This window comes from Ornithorhynchus anatinus, chromosome X5, assembly GCF_004115215.2.
Source record: "Ornithorhynchus anatinus isolate Pmale09 chromosome X5, mOrnAna1.pri.v4, whole genome shotgun sequence".
In the NCBI taxonomy this organism is placed as follows: Eukaryota; Metazoa; Chordata; class Mammalia; order Monotremata; family Ornithorhynchidae; genus Ornithorhynchus; species Ornithorhynchus anatinus.
Genome location: NC_041753.1, coordinates 3,613,360 through 3,630,584, shown reverse-complemented (window position 1 = coordinate 3,630,584; position 17,225 = coordinate 3,613,360). Strand labels below are relative to the sequence as shown.

At 45.0% G+C, this 17,225-nt stretch overlaps 6 non-coding genes across 6 annotated transcripts; 2 read left to right on the top strand and 4 right to left on the bottom strand.

Moving 5' to 3' along the window:
• The first annotated feature begins 1,834 nt into the window (after positions 1-1,834).
• Positions 1,835-1,906, top strand: TRNAD-GUC. Its single transcript has one exon. It is a non-coding gene; the product is annotated as a tRNA-Asp (tRNA).
• A 977-nt stretch (positions 1,907-2,883) lies between these two features.
• TRNAR-CCG lies at positions 2,884-2,956 on the bottom strand. The gene has a single exon. It is a non-coding gene; the product is annotated as a tRNA-Arg (tRNA).
• Positions 2,957-7,779: 4,823 nt separating this feature from the next.
• TRNAV-CAC lies at positions 7,780-7,852 on the bottom strand. Its single transcript has one exon. It is a non-coding gene; the product is annotated as a tRNA-Val (tRNA).
• A 3,534-nt stretch (positions 7,853-11,386) lies between these two features.
• Positions 11,387-11,459, bottom strand: TRNAR-CCG. The gene has a single exon. It is a non-coding gene; the product is annotated as a tRNA-Arg (tRNA).
• Positions 11,460-12,150: 691 nt separating this feature from the next.
• TRNAP-AGG lies at positions 12,151-12,222 on the top strand. The gene has a single exon. It is a non-coding gene; the product is annotated as a tRNA-Pro (tRNA).
• Positions 12,223-15,261: 3,039 nt separating this feature from the next.
• TRNAN-GUU lies at positions 15,262-15,335 on the bottom strand. Its single transcript has one exon. It is a non-coding gene; the product is annotated as a tRNA-Asn (tRNA).
• Between the last annotated feature and the right edge of the window lie 1,890 nt (positions 15,336-17,225).

Genomic DNA, 17,225 nt, shown 5'->3' with positions numbered 1-17,225 from the left:
AGTGTGTCAATCAATGAATCAATCAATCAACTGCTAAGCGCGAATGGGAAATCTGGAGGTCCCTGGTTTGGGCTGCTCTGCCCCTGGACTTGCCCATTCTCACTGGTGTCGCCAAGACAGAATAGAGCAGGCTCCCATGAGGTAACAGAGGAGGAGCTTGAAGTTTCCCTGCTCTTAGGGAAGCAGAGGCCAGGACCCCCTCAACCCCCACCAACCTCACCCCCTCCTACGTCACTTCGCTACTCTCCTACTGCAACCCAGCCCGCACATTTCGTTCCTCTGGTGCTAACCTTCTCACTGGACTTCGATCTCTTCTATCTCACCACAGACCTCTCACCCATATCCTGTCTCGGGACTGGAAAGCCCTCCCTCCTCAGATCCCACAGACAATTACTCTCCTCCCTTTCAAAGTCTTACTGAAGGCCCATCTCCTCCAAGAGGCCTTCCCTCACTAAGCCCCTTTCCTCTTCTCCCACTCCCTTCTGTGTCACCCTGACTTGCTCCCTCTGTTCATCCCCCTTTGCTCCCTCTGTTCAACCCACAGGACTTATGTACATATCTTTAACTTATTTATTTCTATTAATATCTGTCTCCTTCTCTAGACGGTAAGCTTGTTGTGGACAGGGAATGTGTCTGTTGTATTGTTATGTTGTACTCTCCCAAGCGCTTAGTACAGTGCTCTGCACACAGTAAGCACTCTATAAGTACAATTGCATGAGTGCGTGGCTCAGTGGAAAGAGCCTGGGCTTGGGAGTCAGAGGTCATGGGTTTAAATCCCAGCTCTGCCACTTGTCAGCTGTGTGACTGTGGGCAAGTCACTTAACTTCTTTGTGCCTCAGTTACCTCATCTCTAAAATGGGGATTAAGACTGTGAGCCCCACGTCAGACAACCTGATTACCTTGTATCTACCCCAGTGCTTGGAACAGTAAGCGCTCAATAAATACTATTGAATAAATACTATTGAATGAACAGTGCTTGGCACACAGCAAGTGTTTAACAAATACCATAATTATTATCATTATTGTCACCCACCTCCTGGGATTCAGAGGACCTGGGTTCTAATCCCAACTCTGCCACTTGCCTGCTACGTGACTTCACTTCTCTGTGCCTCAGTTACCTCATCTGTAAAATGGGGATTAATACTATGAGCCCTATGTGGGACACAGATTTGTTCCAACCTGATGATCTTGAACCTGTCCAGTGCTTAATACAGTACCTGATATATAGTAAGAGCTTAACACATATCATTTAAAAAAACAACCCTTCCTTTTTCTTGGAGTCCCTCTCCTTTCCCATCCCTCAGGCCATTGCTCTCCCTATCTCCAGGAGTTTTGGTGGATCCAATAACGGTGAATGGTCCTTCAGGCCATCGGCCTTCGAGTCAACCCCCGATTGCGTGCAATATTTAAATCCACCCCCCACGACCACCAGACAATTAGTCTCCCCCCCTTCAAAGCCTCACTGAAGGCCCACCTCGTCCAAGAGGCCTTTCCAGACCAAACCCCACTTTTCCTCATCTCCCACTAGCATCTGCGTCGCCCGGACTCGCTCCCTTTGCTCTTTCCGCCCCAAGGCATTTAGGTAGATATCCGTAATTTTATTTATTTATATTGATGTCTGTTTATTTGTGCTGTCTATCTCTCCCCCTCTAGACTGTGAGCTTGTTGTGGGCAGGGATTATCACTCTTCATTGCTGTTTTGTACTTTCTCAAGAGCTTAGTACAGTACTTTGCACACAGTGATGGCTCAATAAATGCAATTAAATGAAGTAATGCATGACCACTCTCCAGACAACCCTTCCTCTCGACAATTGGAAAACTTTAGGTAACCTGTTCCTCGTTAGTATAGTGGTGAGTATCCCCGCCTGTCACGCGGGAGACCGGGGTTCGATTCCCCGACGGGGAGGAGGGAACTCTTTTTTCCCCCATCTTTTCCTGCAAATATTTTCCCCCAATTCCTTGGTACCTCGGGAGATAGCAGCGCAGAACTTGCGCCCAATTTAAAGCAGCCTGACACGTCTGCCAGTTTAGACACTAGCGTTGGCCTTCAAAAGTGGGACCCCCCCCCAACAAAGCAAAGGAAAATCTGGCTTCTTCCCGCTCGTTCCTTTCTCCTCTCCACTTCACCGAGCCTCTTCTCCATCTTCCCGGCTTTCCCTCTTCCCTCTCGGCGTCGCTTCTATTCTGTTGGCTCCTTTTATATCCGTGAACCGACAGCACTTATATACATATCTGTAATTTATTTAGATAAATTTCTGTCTCCTCCCCTCTAGACTGTAGACTCATTGTGGGCAGGGAATGTGTCTGTTTATTGTTGTATTGGCCTCTCCCAAGCGCTTAGTACAGTGCTCTGCGCACAGTAAGCGCTCAGTAAATATGAAGGGATGGATGGATGAATGGATGAATGGATGAATGGATGAATGAACCCTTCACTTTCTGGTCTTCGGGAGAAAGGGAGGAGTGTTTTGATTTTGGGTTTTTTTTAGATGTGATAGCTTGACTTACGTAGTCGGTTCGATCCCCGTCCTCCCCTCGTTTTTTTTATTTTTGGTTTTGTTTTTGGTTTTGATTGTGTTTTTATGGTATTTGTTAAATGCTCATTATGTGCCAGGCACTGTACTAAGCACTAAGATCGATACAAAACAAGACAGGCACGGTCCGTCCCATGAGGCTCACGGCTTTAGGCTCCCGTCTCCGGGAAGCACGGAGGAGGGAAAAAGGGTCGCAGAACATTGTCTCCTTTTGCGTGAAAACAGATTTCTCCAAACGATTTCGGTGGATTGCGGGCAGGAAAGGAGCCGATCCTGGTGGGGTGATCGGGGGCATTAGGAGAGTAAGAAGGAAAAAAATAAATGAATATATCCCGGAGGAAAAAAAAAATTCCGACCACGAAGGGACTCGAACCCTCAATCTTCTGATCCGGAATCAGACGCCTTATCCATTAGGCCACGCGGCCACCCGGAGGAAGAGCTCTTCATGGCCATCTATATCCTAGGTAAATCAGTTCTACCAGCTTTAAAGTTTTTTGTTTCTGATTTTCGGATCTACGAAAGGGTGAAAAAAAAGGATCACTGCAATAAGTGGAGAGTAACATTCAGACAGCAATAAAGGCATTTATTTTAGAGAAAATCTCTCTCTCTCAACTCTCTCCTCTATCTCCTGCGCAAATGTTGTGGGAGTGGGTTGCATCAGAAGGGCTTAGTGGATAAAAATAATAATAGTAATAATAGCAATAATTAGGGTTATGTGCCAAACACTGTACTAAGCCCTGCGGTAAAGACATTAAAATCCGATCAGACATAAGCACTGTCCCACAAGGAGTTTTCAGGCTAAGCGGTGGGAGGGAAGTACAGGTGTTTAATCCTCATTTTGCAGATGAGGAAACTGAGATACAGAGAAGGTAAAGGGTTTGCTCAGGGTCACACAGCAGGCAAATGGAGGAGCAGGAATTAGAACCCAGGCTAATAACTGTGAACTCCGGGTGGGCTGCCACACGATAAATATGATTGATTTGAAGTTGTAATTTTAGTAGGATTCTGAATAGGAGAGAGTAGTGGTCTCTTTCGGCCTCTCTCTCCCTTTCCTTCTTTCTTTGTTTCTCTTTCTGTCTCTCAAATAGAGACAGAAAAGATAATGTCTGAATGTTTTCCTCTGTCTCTCCACACCTCTATTTCTTTTTCAGCCTTTCTCAGTATATTTTTTCTCCCGCTATTTCTAGGTCTCCCTTTCTCCCTTATTTTCTCTCTTTCTCTTTCCATCTTTCCATCATTTTGTTTCAGGCCATGAGCTCTGAGTGACAGCCACGACCTGAGGGAGTATGTGTTGCTTATTCATTTACGTCCGTAACCCCTAAGTACTTGATAATCACACCACACCCATCCTCCGAACTCTTACGTCTCTATCTTATTAATAACCACAATAATTATAATGATAGTATTATCACAATAATAATAATATAATAATAACAATACTTGTTGAACGCTTACTATATGCAAAACACTGTAGTAATCGCTAGGGTAGATACAAGATAATCAGGCCGGAAACAGCGCCTGTCCTCATGGGGCTCACAATCTGAGTAGCAGGGAGGGGGATTTAATCCCCATTTTAAAGATGAGGAAATTGAGGCCCAGTTAAATTAAGGGAGTTGTCCAAGATTTCACCTTATAATAATAATAATGTTGGTATTTGTTAAGCGCTTACTATGTGAAGAGCACTGTTCTAAGCGCTGAGGTAGATACAGGGTAACCAGATTGTCACATGTGAGGCTCACAGTCTTAATCCCCATTTTACAAATGATTGAGGCACAGAGAAGTTAAGTGATTTGCCCACAGTCACACAGCTGACAAGTGGCAGAGCCGTGATTCAAACCCGTGACCTGTGACTCCCAAGCTCGTGCTCGTTCCACTGAGCCACGCTGCTTATCTGCAATTTGTTTTAATGTCCTCTAGACCGTGAGCTCATTGTGGGCCGGGAATGTGTCTGATGTTATATCATACTCTCCCGAGCGCTTAGCGCAATGCTTTGCACACAGTAAATGCTCCGCAAATACGATTGAATTGAATTAATGTCAGCTTCCCTCACCAGACTGAAAACTCTTTAAAGACAAGGATCGTGTCTTCCAATTCTGCTGCATTGCCTTTATCCAAAACTTAGTACAGTGCTCTGCACAGATTAAGATCCCAATAAAAACTGAATAGAGAAACAGCATGACCTAATGAAAAGAGCACAGGCCTGAGAGTTCGAGGACCTGGGTTCTATTCCCGGCTCCGCCACGTGACTGCTGTGTGACCTTGGACAAGTCACTTAACTTCTTTGTGCCTCAGTTTCCTCATCTGTAAAATGGGGATTAAAATTCTACTCTCTCCTACATAGCGAACCCCATGAGGGGCAGCGATTGTGTTAATCGATCAATCAATCGTAGTTATTGACTGTTTACTACGTGCAGAGCACTGTACTAAGCGCTTGAAAGAGTACTATATAACAATATACCACCGTCCCAGCTCACAACGAGTTTACAGTCTACAGGGTGTCCAACCTGATAAACTTGATACCACCCCAATGCTTATAGCAGTGCTTGCCACATAGGAAATGCATAGCAAACACTATAATAATGAAAATAAAATTAATAATGATTATTATTCATTAGAAGGACTTGGGTCCTAAGTCCGACTCTGCCACTTTTCTGCTGTGTGACCTTGGGCAAGTTACCTCACTTCTCTGTACCTCAGTTACTTCATCTGAAAAGTGGGGATTAAGACTGTGAGCTCCATGTGGACAGGGACTGTGTTCAATTTGTTATGATTGTATCTACCCCAGCGCTTAGAACAGTGTTTGACACATAGTAAAGGCTTAAAAAATACCCCTATCAATTGGTGGATGGAACATTGTAGAACCGCAGAAAATTGCGTTAAAACGTGTGGAAAAAAGGCCAGTTAGCTCAGTTGGTTAGAGCGTGGTGCTATTAACGCCAAGGTCGCAAGTTTGATCTCCGTATGGGCCATTGGATTTTCCATCCATTTTCTTCGATTCTAGTAGATTACAAGAAGGCCAAGGGTGCACCTTGGTTTTTCCTAAAATAAGAAAGCTGAGGATATCTTTACTTCTCTGGTATTGTACCCGACCTCGACCAAGCCAGGCCCCTTTGGTGGCCCCTGTTCATTCTGGAAATGAGACTTGGAAATCTCCCTTTTTAGAGGTAACAAAGGGGATTATTTTACTTTAATGTCCCCCCTGTCTGTCTCTAACCTGTAAACAGGCAGGCATCATGCTTACTAAACTCTAATATAACAATAACAATAATAATAATAATGGTCTTTGTTAAGCACTTACTATGTGCCAGGCACTGTTCTAAGCGCTAGGTTGGATACTAGCAAGTCGGGTTGGACACAGTCCCTGTCCCACATGGGGCTCACAGTCTCCATTTAACAGCTGAGGTAACTGAGGCCCAGAAAAATGAAGTGGTTTGCCCAAGGTCATGCAGCAGACAAGTGATGGAGTGGGGATTAGAACTTAAAACCTGCACTGTACATACCCCCAGCTACATAAAATGGGTATGCAATAGATAGAATATTGATTATTAATTGATTAATGGCTGGGAATAGTAACAGGCCTGAACAGGAGCTTTGTTAGAAGGCCCAGGAATGAGGGGAGAGGTGAAAGAGAAAGAAAAGGAGAAAAAAGATCTGGAAGGGGGACAATTACAACCACAAAGGGACTCAAACCCTCAATCTTCTGATCCGGAATCAGACACCTTGTCCATTAGGCCACGTGGTTATATGTTATAAAGTTTTAAGGAACTGTGAGGGGCCTTTCCACAACTCTCTCCTCTGAGCCATGGTTCCTCTGTATGCCGTTTTTCTGTGGAAAAAAGGAGCAACTTTCTCTTTACTTCTTCCAGCTCTTCTCTCTGTTCCAATCCACTCCCGGGGTCGGCTGCACTTCTTATTGCTGTTTCCCCCTACCGGTCCTTGATTACCGTATGTCTCCTTGGTGACCTCGCTGCCTCCCACCTCTCCCCATTCCAGTCTAAACTTCACTCTGCAGCCCGGATTAATTTTCGACAAAAACGTTGAGGACATGTCACCCCGCTCCTCAAAAAACTCCAGTGTTTGCCCATCCACCTCGGCATCAAAAAGAAACTCCTCACCAATGGCTTTAAACCATTTAATCAACCTCTTACCTCACTTTCTACTCTCCTACTACAACCCAGCCCACACACATCGCTCCTCTAATGCTAAACTTCTCACTGCACTTCCATCTCGTCTATCTCGTCGCCGACCCCTAGCCCACGTCCTACCTCTGGCCTGGAATGCCCTCCCTCCTCACACCCGACAGACAATGACCTCTCCCCACCTTCAAGGCCTTATTGAAGGCCCACCTCTTCCACGAGGCCTTCCCTAAGCCCTCCTTTCCTCTTCCCCCACTCCCTTCTGCATCTCCCTGACTTGCTCCCTTTATTCATCCCCCCTCCCAACTGCACACCATTTATGTCCATATCTCACCTCCTTCAGGAGGCCTTCCCAGATTAATCCCCCTTTTCCTCTGCTCCTCCTCCCCCCGCATCCCTCTGCTTTACCCCCCCGCCCCACAGCACTTGTGTGTATATATGTACATATTTATTATTCTATTTATTTTATTAATGATGTGCATATGTCTATAATTCTTTTTAGATATTTGTTAAGCACTTGAGGTAACTGTTGTTGTTATTGATGCCCGTTTACTAGTTTCGATGTCTATCTTCCCCCGCTCTAGACTATGAGCCAGTTATTGGGCAGGGATTTTCTCTATATGTTGCTGAATTGTACTTTCCAAGTGCTCTGCATACAGTAAGCGCTCGATAAATACTATTGAATGAATGACTAAGCGCTTGGAAAGTACAATTCGGCAACAGATGGAAACAATCCCAACAACGGGCTCACAGTCTAGGAGTGAGGAGACAGACAACGAAACAGAACAAAAAAAGTAGACAGGACAGGCATCCATAGCATTAGTATAAATAAATAGATTTATAGACATATGCACATCAATAATAAAATGAGTAGAATAGAAAAAATAAGTAGAATAATAATAATACAGCACACAGTAAACGCTCAAAAATACGACTGACTGAGTGATTGGCAGGGGGTCGCGACCCCCGGGAGTGGGAGTTGACGGAGTTGACGGTGGTTTCGTTCACATTCCTCGCCCTGATCTGTTCGATTGCGGCCTGAAGAGGGTGGAAACGTTGTTCCCGTGAACCCACGAGAGAGAAAAATTTTAAATGACCCAAAAAGTTAAGAGTGTTTCCGCCCGGTTTCGAACCGGGGACCTTTCGCGTGTGAGGCGAACGTGATAACCACTACACTACGGAAACCTACGTTGTGGACTTTTCCCCGTGTCCTCCCCTCTGACGCGGCAGAATCGCAAGTGGACAAATAGATTTTTCTATTCTTCATTCATTAATAATAACATAATAATAATGATAAATATATTTGTTAAGCGCTTTCTATGTGCCAAGCACTGTTCTGAGCGCTGGAGAAGATACAAGGTAATCAGGTTGTCCCATGTGGGGCTCCCAATCTTAATCCCTATTTTACAGATGAGGGAATTGAGGCACAGAGAAGTGAAGTGATTTGCCCAAAGCCACACAGTTGACAAGTGGCGGGACCGGGATTATAACCCATTCAGTCGTATTTAATGAGCGTTTACCGTGTGCAGAGCACTGGACTATGTCTTTGGAAAGCACAATTCAGCAATGGAGGCAATCCCTGCACACACCGGCCTCACAGTCTAGAAGAGGAGAGAGTCATCAAAAGAAGTAAGAAGGCATCATTCATTCAATCGTATTTATTGAGCGCTTACTGTGTGCCGAGCACTGTACTAAGCATCAACAGAAATAAATAGAATTATAGATATATATATGCATCAAAACCAGTAAACAGGTATCAATAGAAATAAGTACAATTATAGATATATACATATATACATAAGTGATGATCAGGTAAAACAGGAACTGTGTTCCATCCGATTGCCTTAAAGTTACCCCAGACCATAATAATAATAATAATAATGATAATAATAATAATGGTATCTGTTAAACGCTTACTATGTGCCAAGCATTGTTCTAAGTGCTAAGGTAGAAGCAAGGTAATCAGGTGGCCCAACATGGGGCTCACCTTAGTGCAGTGATGGGCACATTTTAGCAAATATAATCACAATCATCATCAGCATGATAATGTATTTCATTGTGATTTTGCTCGAAGAGAATTAATTACTCCTGTCTTGATAGCAGTAAACCATGCTGGTCAGTTCTTAGCCAAGGCCTCCCAGTTTTCAGCCGGAATGCAGCACCGTGTGAGATTTTGTTTTACTGGGCCCTTAAAATGCTTCCTCTGCCCTCCTTCCTAATTTCAGGTCACGTTTGTGGAATGGTTTGGATTTCTTCGTGCTATTTCCTGGTTATAGATAACTGCGATCGGCGATATAGATAGCAGCAGGTTAGCTCGGTTGGAGTGTTCAGAGCCCTATTCTAAGCGCTTGGGAGAGGACAAGTCAACAAAAATAGGAGACATTTTCCTTGCTCAAATTGAACTTGCATTCTGGAGGGAGAAGAGTTCCCGCCCCTTTTCCCCCTCTAGACTGTAAGCTCGTTTTGGCCAGAGAATGTTACAGTTTATTGTGTTGTACTTTTCCGAGTGCTTAGTACAGTGCTCTGCCCACAGTAAGGGCTCAATAAATACCACTGAATGAATGAACTGGGGACCTTTCGTGTGTTAGGCGAAGGTGAGATCCACAATTATTATTAAGTGCCGTCAACTCTATGACCCACTACACAGCGGTAACCAATAAATAAAAATGTCACTGGAGCGGGACAAACGAGAATTCTACCCATAATTAATGTTGTTATTATTAATAATAATATGAAGCAGCATGGCGTAGTGAATAGAGCACGGGCCTGGGAGTCAGAAGCCATGGGTTCTAGTTCCAGCTCTGCCATGTGTCTGTTGTGTGACCTTGGGCAAGTCACTTCACTTCTCTGGCCTCAGTTCCCTCATCTGGAAAATGGGGATGGAGACTGAACCCCGTGTGGGACAACGACTGTGCCCAACCGGATTTGCTTGTACCCACCCCAGCCCTCAGTATAGTCCCTTTACATTCCATTATTAAGTGCTTTGCACACAGTAAGCGCTCACTAAATACGATTGAATATTAGTATTTATTAAGTACTTTTTATGTGTCAAGCAGTATTCCAAGTGCTGGAGTAAAGCCAAGCTAATCAAGTTGGACGCAGTCCCCTGAACCACCAGTACAGTGCGGGGAGGTATTGTCTCTCTTTGTTGCTCAATTGAACTTTCCAAGCGCTTAGTACAGTACTCTGCAAACAGTAAGCGCTCAATAAATACGATTGAATAAATAAATGAATCTACTAACTACTAAGTGACAAGGTCGCGCAATTGATTCTGTGTGAGCTACTTGTGCTATGATCCACTTTTTTTTTCGGCTCTAATGGAGTACAAAAAGGCCGAGGGTGAATGAGTCAACCCAAAAGTTGGCGGCGTCGATTTCGGGGAAGGAAAAGGCTCGCAAAGTTGTTTTCTGGAATTGAAAGGTCGCCCCTCTGGCCCCAGTCTTGAGAGCAACAAAGGAAGGTCGAGACGGGACACAAAAGTCAGGATGGGACAACTCCTTTCTTTAATTTATTTTAGCGTTCTTCCTCTCCATTTGGTTAGCAAACAGGCCTCATGTCCACTAGCTCTACTGTGGACACCCACGTTTGCACGAAGTAGGTGCTCAATAAATAGTATGAATCGATTGATCGATTGGAGAATGCTGGTGGGTCACGCTGGTTAGGGAATGAAGCAGGATTGAACAGGAGCTGGGCGACCCGGAGGTGACCCGGGAGGTGAAGAAGAAGGAGGAGGAGGAAGAAATGGTGTAGAGCACGGGCCTGGGAGTCAGAAGGTCATGAGTTCTAATTCCACTCCACCACTTGTGAAGGTCATGGATTCTAATCCAGCTCCTCCACCTGCTGTGTGACTTTGAGCAAATCACGTGGCTTCTCTGTGCTTCAGTTACCTCATCTGTAAAATGGGGATTAAGACTATGAGCCCTACGTGGGGCAACCTGATCACCTTGTATCCCCAGTGGTTAGAACAGTGCTTGGCACATAATAAGTGCTTAACAAATGCCATTATCTTCTAGACTGTGAGCCTGTTGTTGGGTAGGGATTGTCTCTATTTTGTTGCTGTATTGTACTTTCCAAGCGCTTAGTACAGCGCTCTGCACACAGTAATTGCTCAATAAATATGACTGAATGAATTAATTAACTAATTCTCTGGGCATCAGTTACCTCATGAGTGTGAATCCAATGTGTGACAGGGACTGTGTCCAACCTGATCATCTTGTATCTATCCCGGCGCTAAAACCAGTGCTTGGCACATAGTAAGTGCTTAACAAGTACCACAATAATAATAATTATTATTATTGTTATTACTTCTCCTTGCCTCAGTTACCTCATCTGGAAAATGGGGATTGAGATTGGGAGCCCTACGTGGGACAGGAACTGTGTCCAACCTGATTTGCTTGTACCCACCCTAGTGCTTAGTACAGTGCCTGGCACACAGTAGATGCTTAATAAATACCTTAATTATTATTATTCTAATCCAGGCTCCACCACGTGTCAGCTATGTGACCTTGGGCTAATCATTTCACTTCTCCGCGCCTCAGTTACCTCATCTGGAAAATGGGGACTGAAACTGTGAGCCCCACGTGGGACAGGGATTGGGTCCAACCTGATCACCTTCTATCTCCCCCATAGTTTGGCCCATAGTGAGCGCTTAACAAACCCTAAGAGGGGAAGGAGGAGGGATAGGAGAAAAGGGGAGAAACTTCCCACCAAGAAAAGACCTAACCACGAAGGGACTCGAACCCTCAATCTTCTGATCCGGAATCAGACGCCTTATCCATTAGGCCACGCGGTCGTAGATGAAGGAAGGAAAAGAATGTCTCAATGCGACTCTAGTGATCTGCGCGGGGGGGTGGGGGTCTTCCTGCACTTCTCCCCCCTAGTTATGCCTCCTTCGGTCTCCACTCATCGGTGGAGAAAAGAGGAAACTTTGTTTTGTCTTCTGCCAACTCTTCACCTTGCTCCCATCCTCTCTGTCTAAACTTGAACCCTGGACCCTCAGAGTCAAAATCTGATGCTGGACCGACCGAATAGAAAGTGCTGGTACAAGACGGAGTGGAGAGGTCCATCTGTCGTACTTATTGAGCGCTCACTGTGCGCAAAGCACTGGACTAAGCACTTGGGAGCATACAATACAATAGAAGAGAAGCAGCATGGCTTAGTGGAAAAAGCACGGTCTTGGAAGTCAGAGGACGTGGGTTCTAATTCCAGCTCCACCAATCGTCTGCTGTGTGACCTTGGGCTAACCATTTAACTTCTCTGTGGCTCAGTTATCTCTTGTGGAAAATGGGGATTAAGACTGTGAGCTCCAAGTGGCACAATCTGATTACGTTGTATCTACCACAGCGCTTAGAAGAGTGCTGAGCACATAGGAAGCGCTTAGATGCAATTATTATTATTACTATTATCTAAACCCTTCAAAAATGCAAATCCTTCCATGGAGAATCTTTTCCTTCAGGAGAAGTGCCTGCCTCATATTACATCTTGGCTCGTTGGTCTAGGGGTATGATTCTCGCTTAGGGTGCGAGAGGTCCCGGGTTCAAATCCCGGACGAGCCCATTTTTTTTTCCATTTTGATTCTTCTCGAGTGGGTTCTCAGAGCTCTCCTCGATTCGAGAGATATTGATAGCGCGGGCAAGTGAGACCAAGGGGAGCCTGTTGAATTTTGAATGGCGTAATTTGTCTCCCCCATTCTAGACTGTGAGCCCGTTGTTGGGTAGGGAATGTGTCTTGTGTCGAATCGTACTTTCCAAGCGCTTGGTACAGTGCTCTGCACAAAGTAATTGCTCAATAAATATGATTGAATGAATGAGTGAATTGGGGCATTCCCTGGGTCACGACCCTCCCTCAAGAGGACGCAGAGACCCCCCGAACTAGCTGGGTTGGCCCATGACTAAGGGGAGCAGACCCACCCTCACCTCTTAGGGGTCCAGACCTTGATTCCACCCTTTGCTTTCCATCCAAATTGCTACCATCCGTGAATAAAGCAGAGGAAGCCCTCTCTAGACCTTGAACTCATTATGAGCAGGGAATGCATCTGTTTGTTGTTATATTGTACTTTCCCAAGCGCTTAGTACAGTGCTTTGCACACAATAAGCGCCAATAAGCACTCAATAAATAGGATTGAATGAATGAATCCTAACTTGTATCTACCTCCTCGCTGACCTCCAGGTCTCCTGCCTCTCCCCGCTTCCAATCCATTCTTCACTCTGCTGCACGGATCATTCATCAACAAAGGGGTTCAGTCTATGTCTCCCGACTCCTTAAGAACCTCCAGTGGCTGCCCATCACCTCCTTAACACGACCACTAAATCAGCTTGCCCAATCGTATCTCACCTTCCTAATCTCCTACTACAACCCAGCCCTGACACTGGCCCTTCTGGGCCAGTTTGCTCACTTTGCCCCAGTCTCGTGTATCTCGCCATCTACTCCTTTCCCACATCCTCCCCTTGGCCTGGAATTCCCTCTCCTTCCATATAGGCCTGACCATCACTCTCTCTACCTTCAAAGCATTATTAAGTTCACATCTTCTGCAAGAAGCCTTCCCTGATTAAAGCTTTCTTTCCCTCATCTTGTTCTTTCTTCCGCGTCTTCTGTGCACTTTGACCTGTGATCTTTGAACATTTGATATTCACCCCCAGCTCCAATCCCACAGCACTTATGTGCATATCTTTAAATTATATATGATAAATGACATTTATTCATATTGCCTATCTCCCCTTCTAGACTCTAAGCAGGTTATGGGCAGATAATGTGTCTGCTAATTCTGTTGTATTTTATTTCCCAAGGGCTTAATACAGTGCTCTGCACATAGTTAGTGCTCAATGAATTCCACTGATTGATTGATTCAACCCACAGACACCCATAAACCCCCTGAGATGGATTCCGATTACTGGAGCAATCCATGTGGATAATCAATCAGTCAATTATATTTATTTCCTCTTCTCTCACTCCCTTCTGTGTCTCCTTATGTTTAGATTTGCAATTTCCACCCTCCAATCCCAGGCTCACAGCACTTACATACATGTCCATAAAGTATTTATTTTTATTGATGTCTGTCTCCTGTCTAGACTGTAAATCTGTTGTTGCAGGGAACATGTTTACCATTTCTGTTACACTCTTTTCTCCCAAGTGCTTAGTATAGTGTTCTGCACAAAGTAAGTACTCAATAAATATTATTGATTGATTGATTGATTGCTAATAATCCAAGTACTGTACTAAACACTGGAGTAGATACAAGATAATCAGGTCAGACACAGTTCCAATCCCAGGTTGGCCTCACGGTCTAAGTAGGACAAAGGACAGGAATTGAATCCCCATTTTACAGCTTGGCCACCAAGGCCTAGAGAGGTGAAGTGGCTTTGCCAAGGTCACACAGCAGAAAAATGGCAGATCCGGGAGTACCCAGGTGCTCTGACTCCCAGGCCAGTGCTCCGACTCCCAGGCCAGTGCTCCTTCCACTAAGCCACGCTGCTTATACTTCTACTGTTGCTGCTCCTCATCCTCTTTCTCCTCTTTTTCTTCCTCCTCTTCCTTTTATCCTCCTCTTATTTCCCTTCTCCTCATCCTCCTCATTTCTCATCTCTCTTCTTCCTCTCCTCCTCCCCTTCCTCCTTCTCTTCTTTTTCCTCTACTCCTCCTATTCTCTCCTCCTCCTCCTTTTTCTTCCTCCTCCTCCTTTTATTCTTCTCTTCATCTTCCTCTTTTCTTCCTCCTTATCTTTCCTCCTCCTTCCATTTTTCCTCCTCCTCCTCGTTTTCCTCGTCCTAGCCCTCCCCCTCCTCCTCCCCCTCCTCTTCTCTCCCTCATCTCTTCTCCTCCTCCTTCTCCTCCAGCACCCACTGATCAGGGAGACACAGAATTTTTATAATAGAGGAAGCAGTTCCCGGATAGGGCAGTGTAAAAGAGCTATTCTGAGGAGATTTATCTCCCCTTTACATTCACGTTAACAATGATTAGGTAACTGATTTCTCGCTGAAATCAGTTGGACTGAGTCGTCCAGTTCGGGAGAGGAAGCAGAGGAACCATACAATCCTGACTCCGTCACTTGTCCGCTGTGTGACTTTGGGCAAGTCACTTCACTTCTCTGGGCCTCAGTTACCTCATCTGGAAAATGGGACTTAAGACTGTGAGCCTCATGTGGGACAACCTGATTACCTTGTATCTACCCCAGCGCTTAGAACAGCGCTCGGCACATAGTAAGCGCTTAACAAATACCAACATTATTATTGTACCTCCTCCCCCACCCTTGCCCCCATCCCCAGCGCTTAGAACAAGTGTCTGGCACATAGTAAGGGCTTGACAAATAGCATCATTATTATTATTATTATTATACAATGCCTGAGAGATGCCCAGTGCTTCGTGACGTCGGAGCACTTCAACCAATCAGAGCGAAGATGGGAAAATATTCTAAGGAGACTCCCACCGCATGGTCCCCAAGACTCGACTCCGACGCTCTCTAATGGGTCAATTCATTATCATTCAAATGAATGCTATTTAATGAGGTTTTGTTGCTGAACGAATCTGATGAACAGAGCACTGAAGGGAACGAGTCTGGTGAGCACTTTTGTTTTCTGATTTAAAATAGTATAGCCATTCGTCCCTGGGTGGGCTTGAACCACCAACCTTTCGGTTAACAGCCGAACGCGCTAACCGATTGCGCCACAGAGACCTGCCTTAGAGGAATTATCTTCATTCATTCAGTAATCGATCACTTACAATAGTGTTCTATCAATAATCAAATTAATTGAACACTTACTATATCCAAAACACTGTTGGGTGTGTACTTTCTGTTCAACTCTGTACTGTTCCAGGTCAATACAGCATAATCTGTTCTTGAAGATGCTGCAGTTATTTTGTTACAATAATAATGCTAATAACGACAATTGTGGTATTGGTTCAGCCCTCACTATGTGCCAGACACTATAATAAGTGCTGGGAAAGATACGCATAGGGTTTACAAGTTTAATCCTCATTTTCCTGATGAAGAAACTGAGGCACAGAGAAGGAAATAGACTCGCCCAGGGTCACACAGCAAACAAGTGGAGGAGCCGGGATTAGAGCCCAGATCCTTGTTCTATCCACTAGGCCATGCTGCTTCTCTAATTACCTAGTATATAATTATCAACAATGATAATGGTGGCATTATCATAATTGCTAAACATTGACTTCATCCGAGGCACTGTGCTAAGAGCTGGGGTGGATGTAATACAATCAGAATGTATTGGGAATTAGAAACGTCGAATCAATTAGGAATTCGTTTTTATAACGAATCTCCCTGAATAAATCACAAAGTTGCCTTCCACCTCTGAGCCACCGTTTTACGGTCTCTGACACGAAATAGCCCCTTTTTCCTGCTGTCACAAGGAGGTGACCCACAACGAGTTTACAGTCTAGAGGTTATGCTTCGAAAGTAGTTTGAAATAACATTCCATAACATGGGGGAAATTGACTAAAGCATTTTGTGGGGATTTGAATACAGAATCAATCTGGGCCTTGGATCATTATGCAGATTTGACTTCCAAAAACACATTGATGCATTGGCCAGAAATTGAAACCGGGCCTTGCGAGTGACAGGTGAGAATTTTACCACTGAACCACCAATGCTCTGAGGACTACCTTTCCCGTGTGGCCTTATCACTGAACTAAGCGCTCGGGCTTGTACTGAGCTGTTTTAGGGTCGAGAGTTAACCTGGAAAAGTTATTTGCAGACCTCTGAAGTAATAAGGCCTCCCCGCCCCCGACATTTTCAGGCCTGAACCCTGAACCTGACTATATTGCCCAACCCCCTGCCCCTCCCTCTACCCCCCAGCCCATTCTGGCCTCCCCCAAATCCACCTCCGATTCCCCTGGTGTCCTGAACAATGACCAATTTTAGAGAGTTTTAATGCCTCCTTCCCCTCACTTATCTGCTGCTTCAAAACTCCAGCCGCAGGCCTTCATCCCACACCCTCCCCTTGTTGGCCAGACAAATTGTTCCTCCTCTATCGATCAATCACTCGATCCCAAATAATGTCTGTGTGACTATGCGCAAAAGCACTATACTGAGCTGTAAGAAGGTATACTAGAACTCGTACACTCAAAGTCTAGGTAGGGTATATGTGTAATTGTCCTTCAGATACAGTCAAGTCTCTTCACCTCTCTGTGTCTCCGTAACCACATCTGTAATAATAATAATAGTAATGATATTTTGTTAAGCGCCCTTTTCCTTCCTAACTTGGTAGTCGAAAGTGTTTTGCCTTCTGGAAATGAAAGCCTGGAAGTCTCCCCTCTGCTCCGAATTTGGAGGATGAGGAAAGGAGAGACGAGAGCAATGACCAGAGCAGGAAATGGGCTTCCTCTTGTCTGTATTTTATGTTTTGGGCTCTAATCTTCTAGACTGTGAGCCCGTTGTGGGGAGGGATGGTCTCTGTTGCTGAATTGTACTTCCCAAGTGCTTAGTACAGTGCTTTGCACACAGTAAGTGCTCAATAAATAAGACCGAATGAATAATCTGCCTTCACCTCTTGCCAGCTGTATGACTTTGGGCAACTCACTTCACTTCTCTGGGCCTCAGTTACCT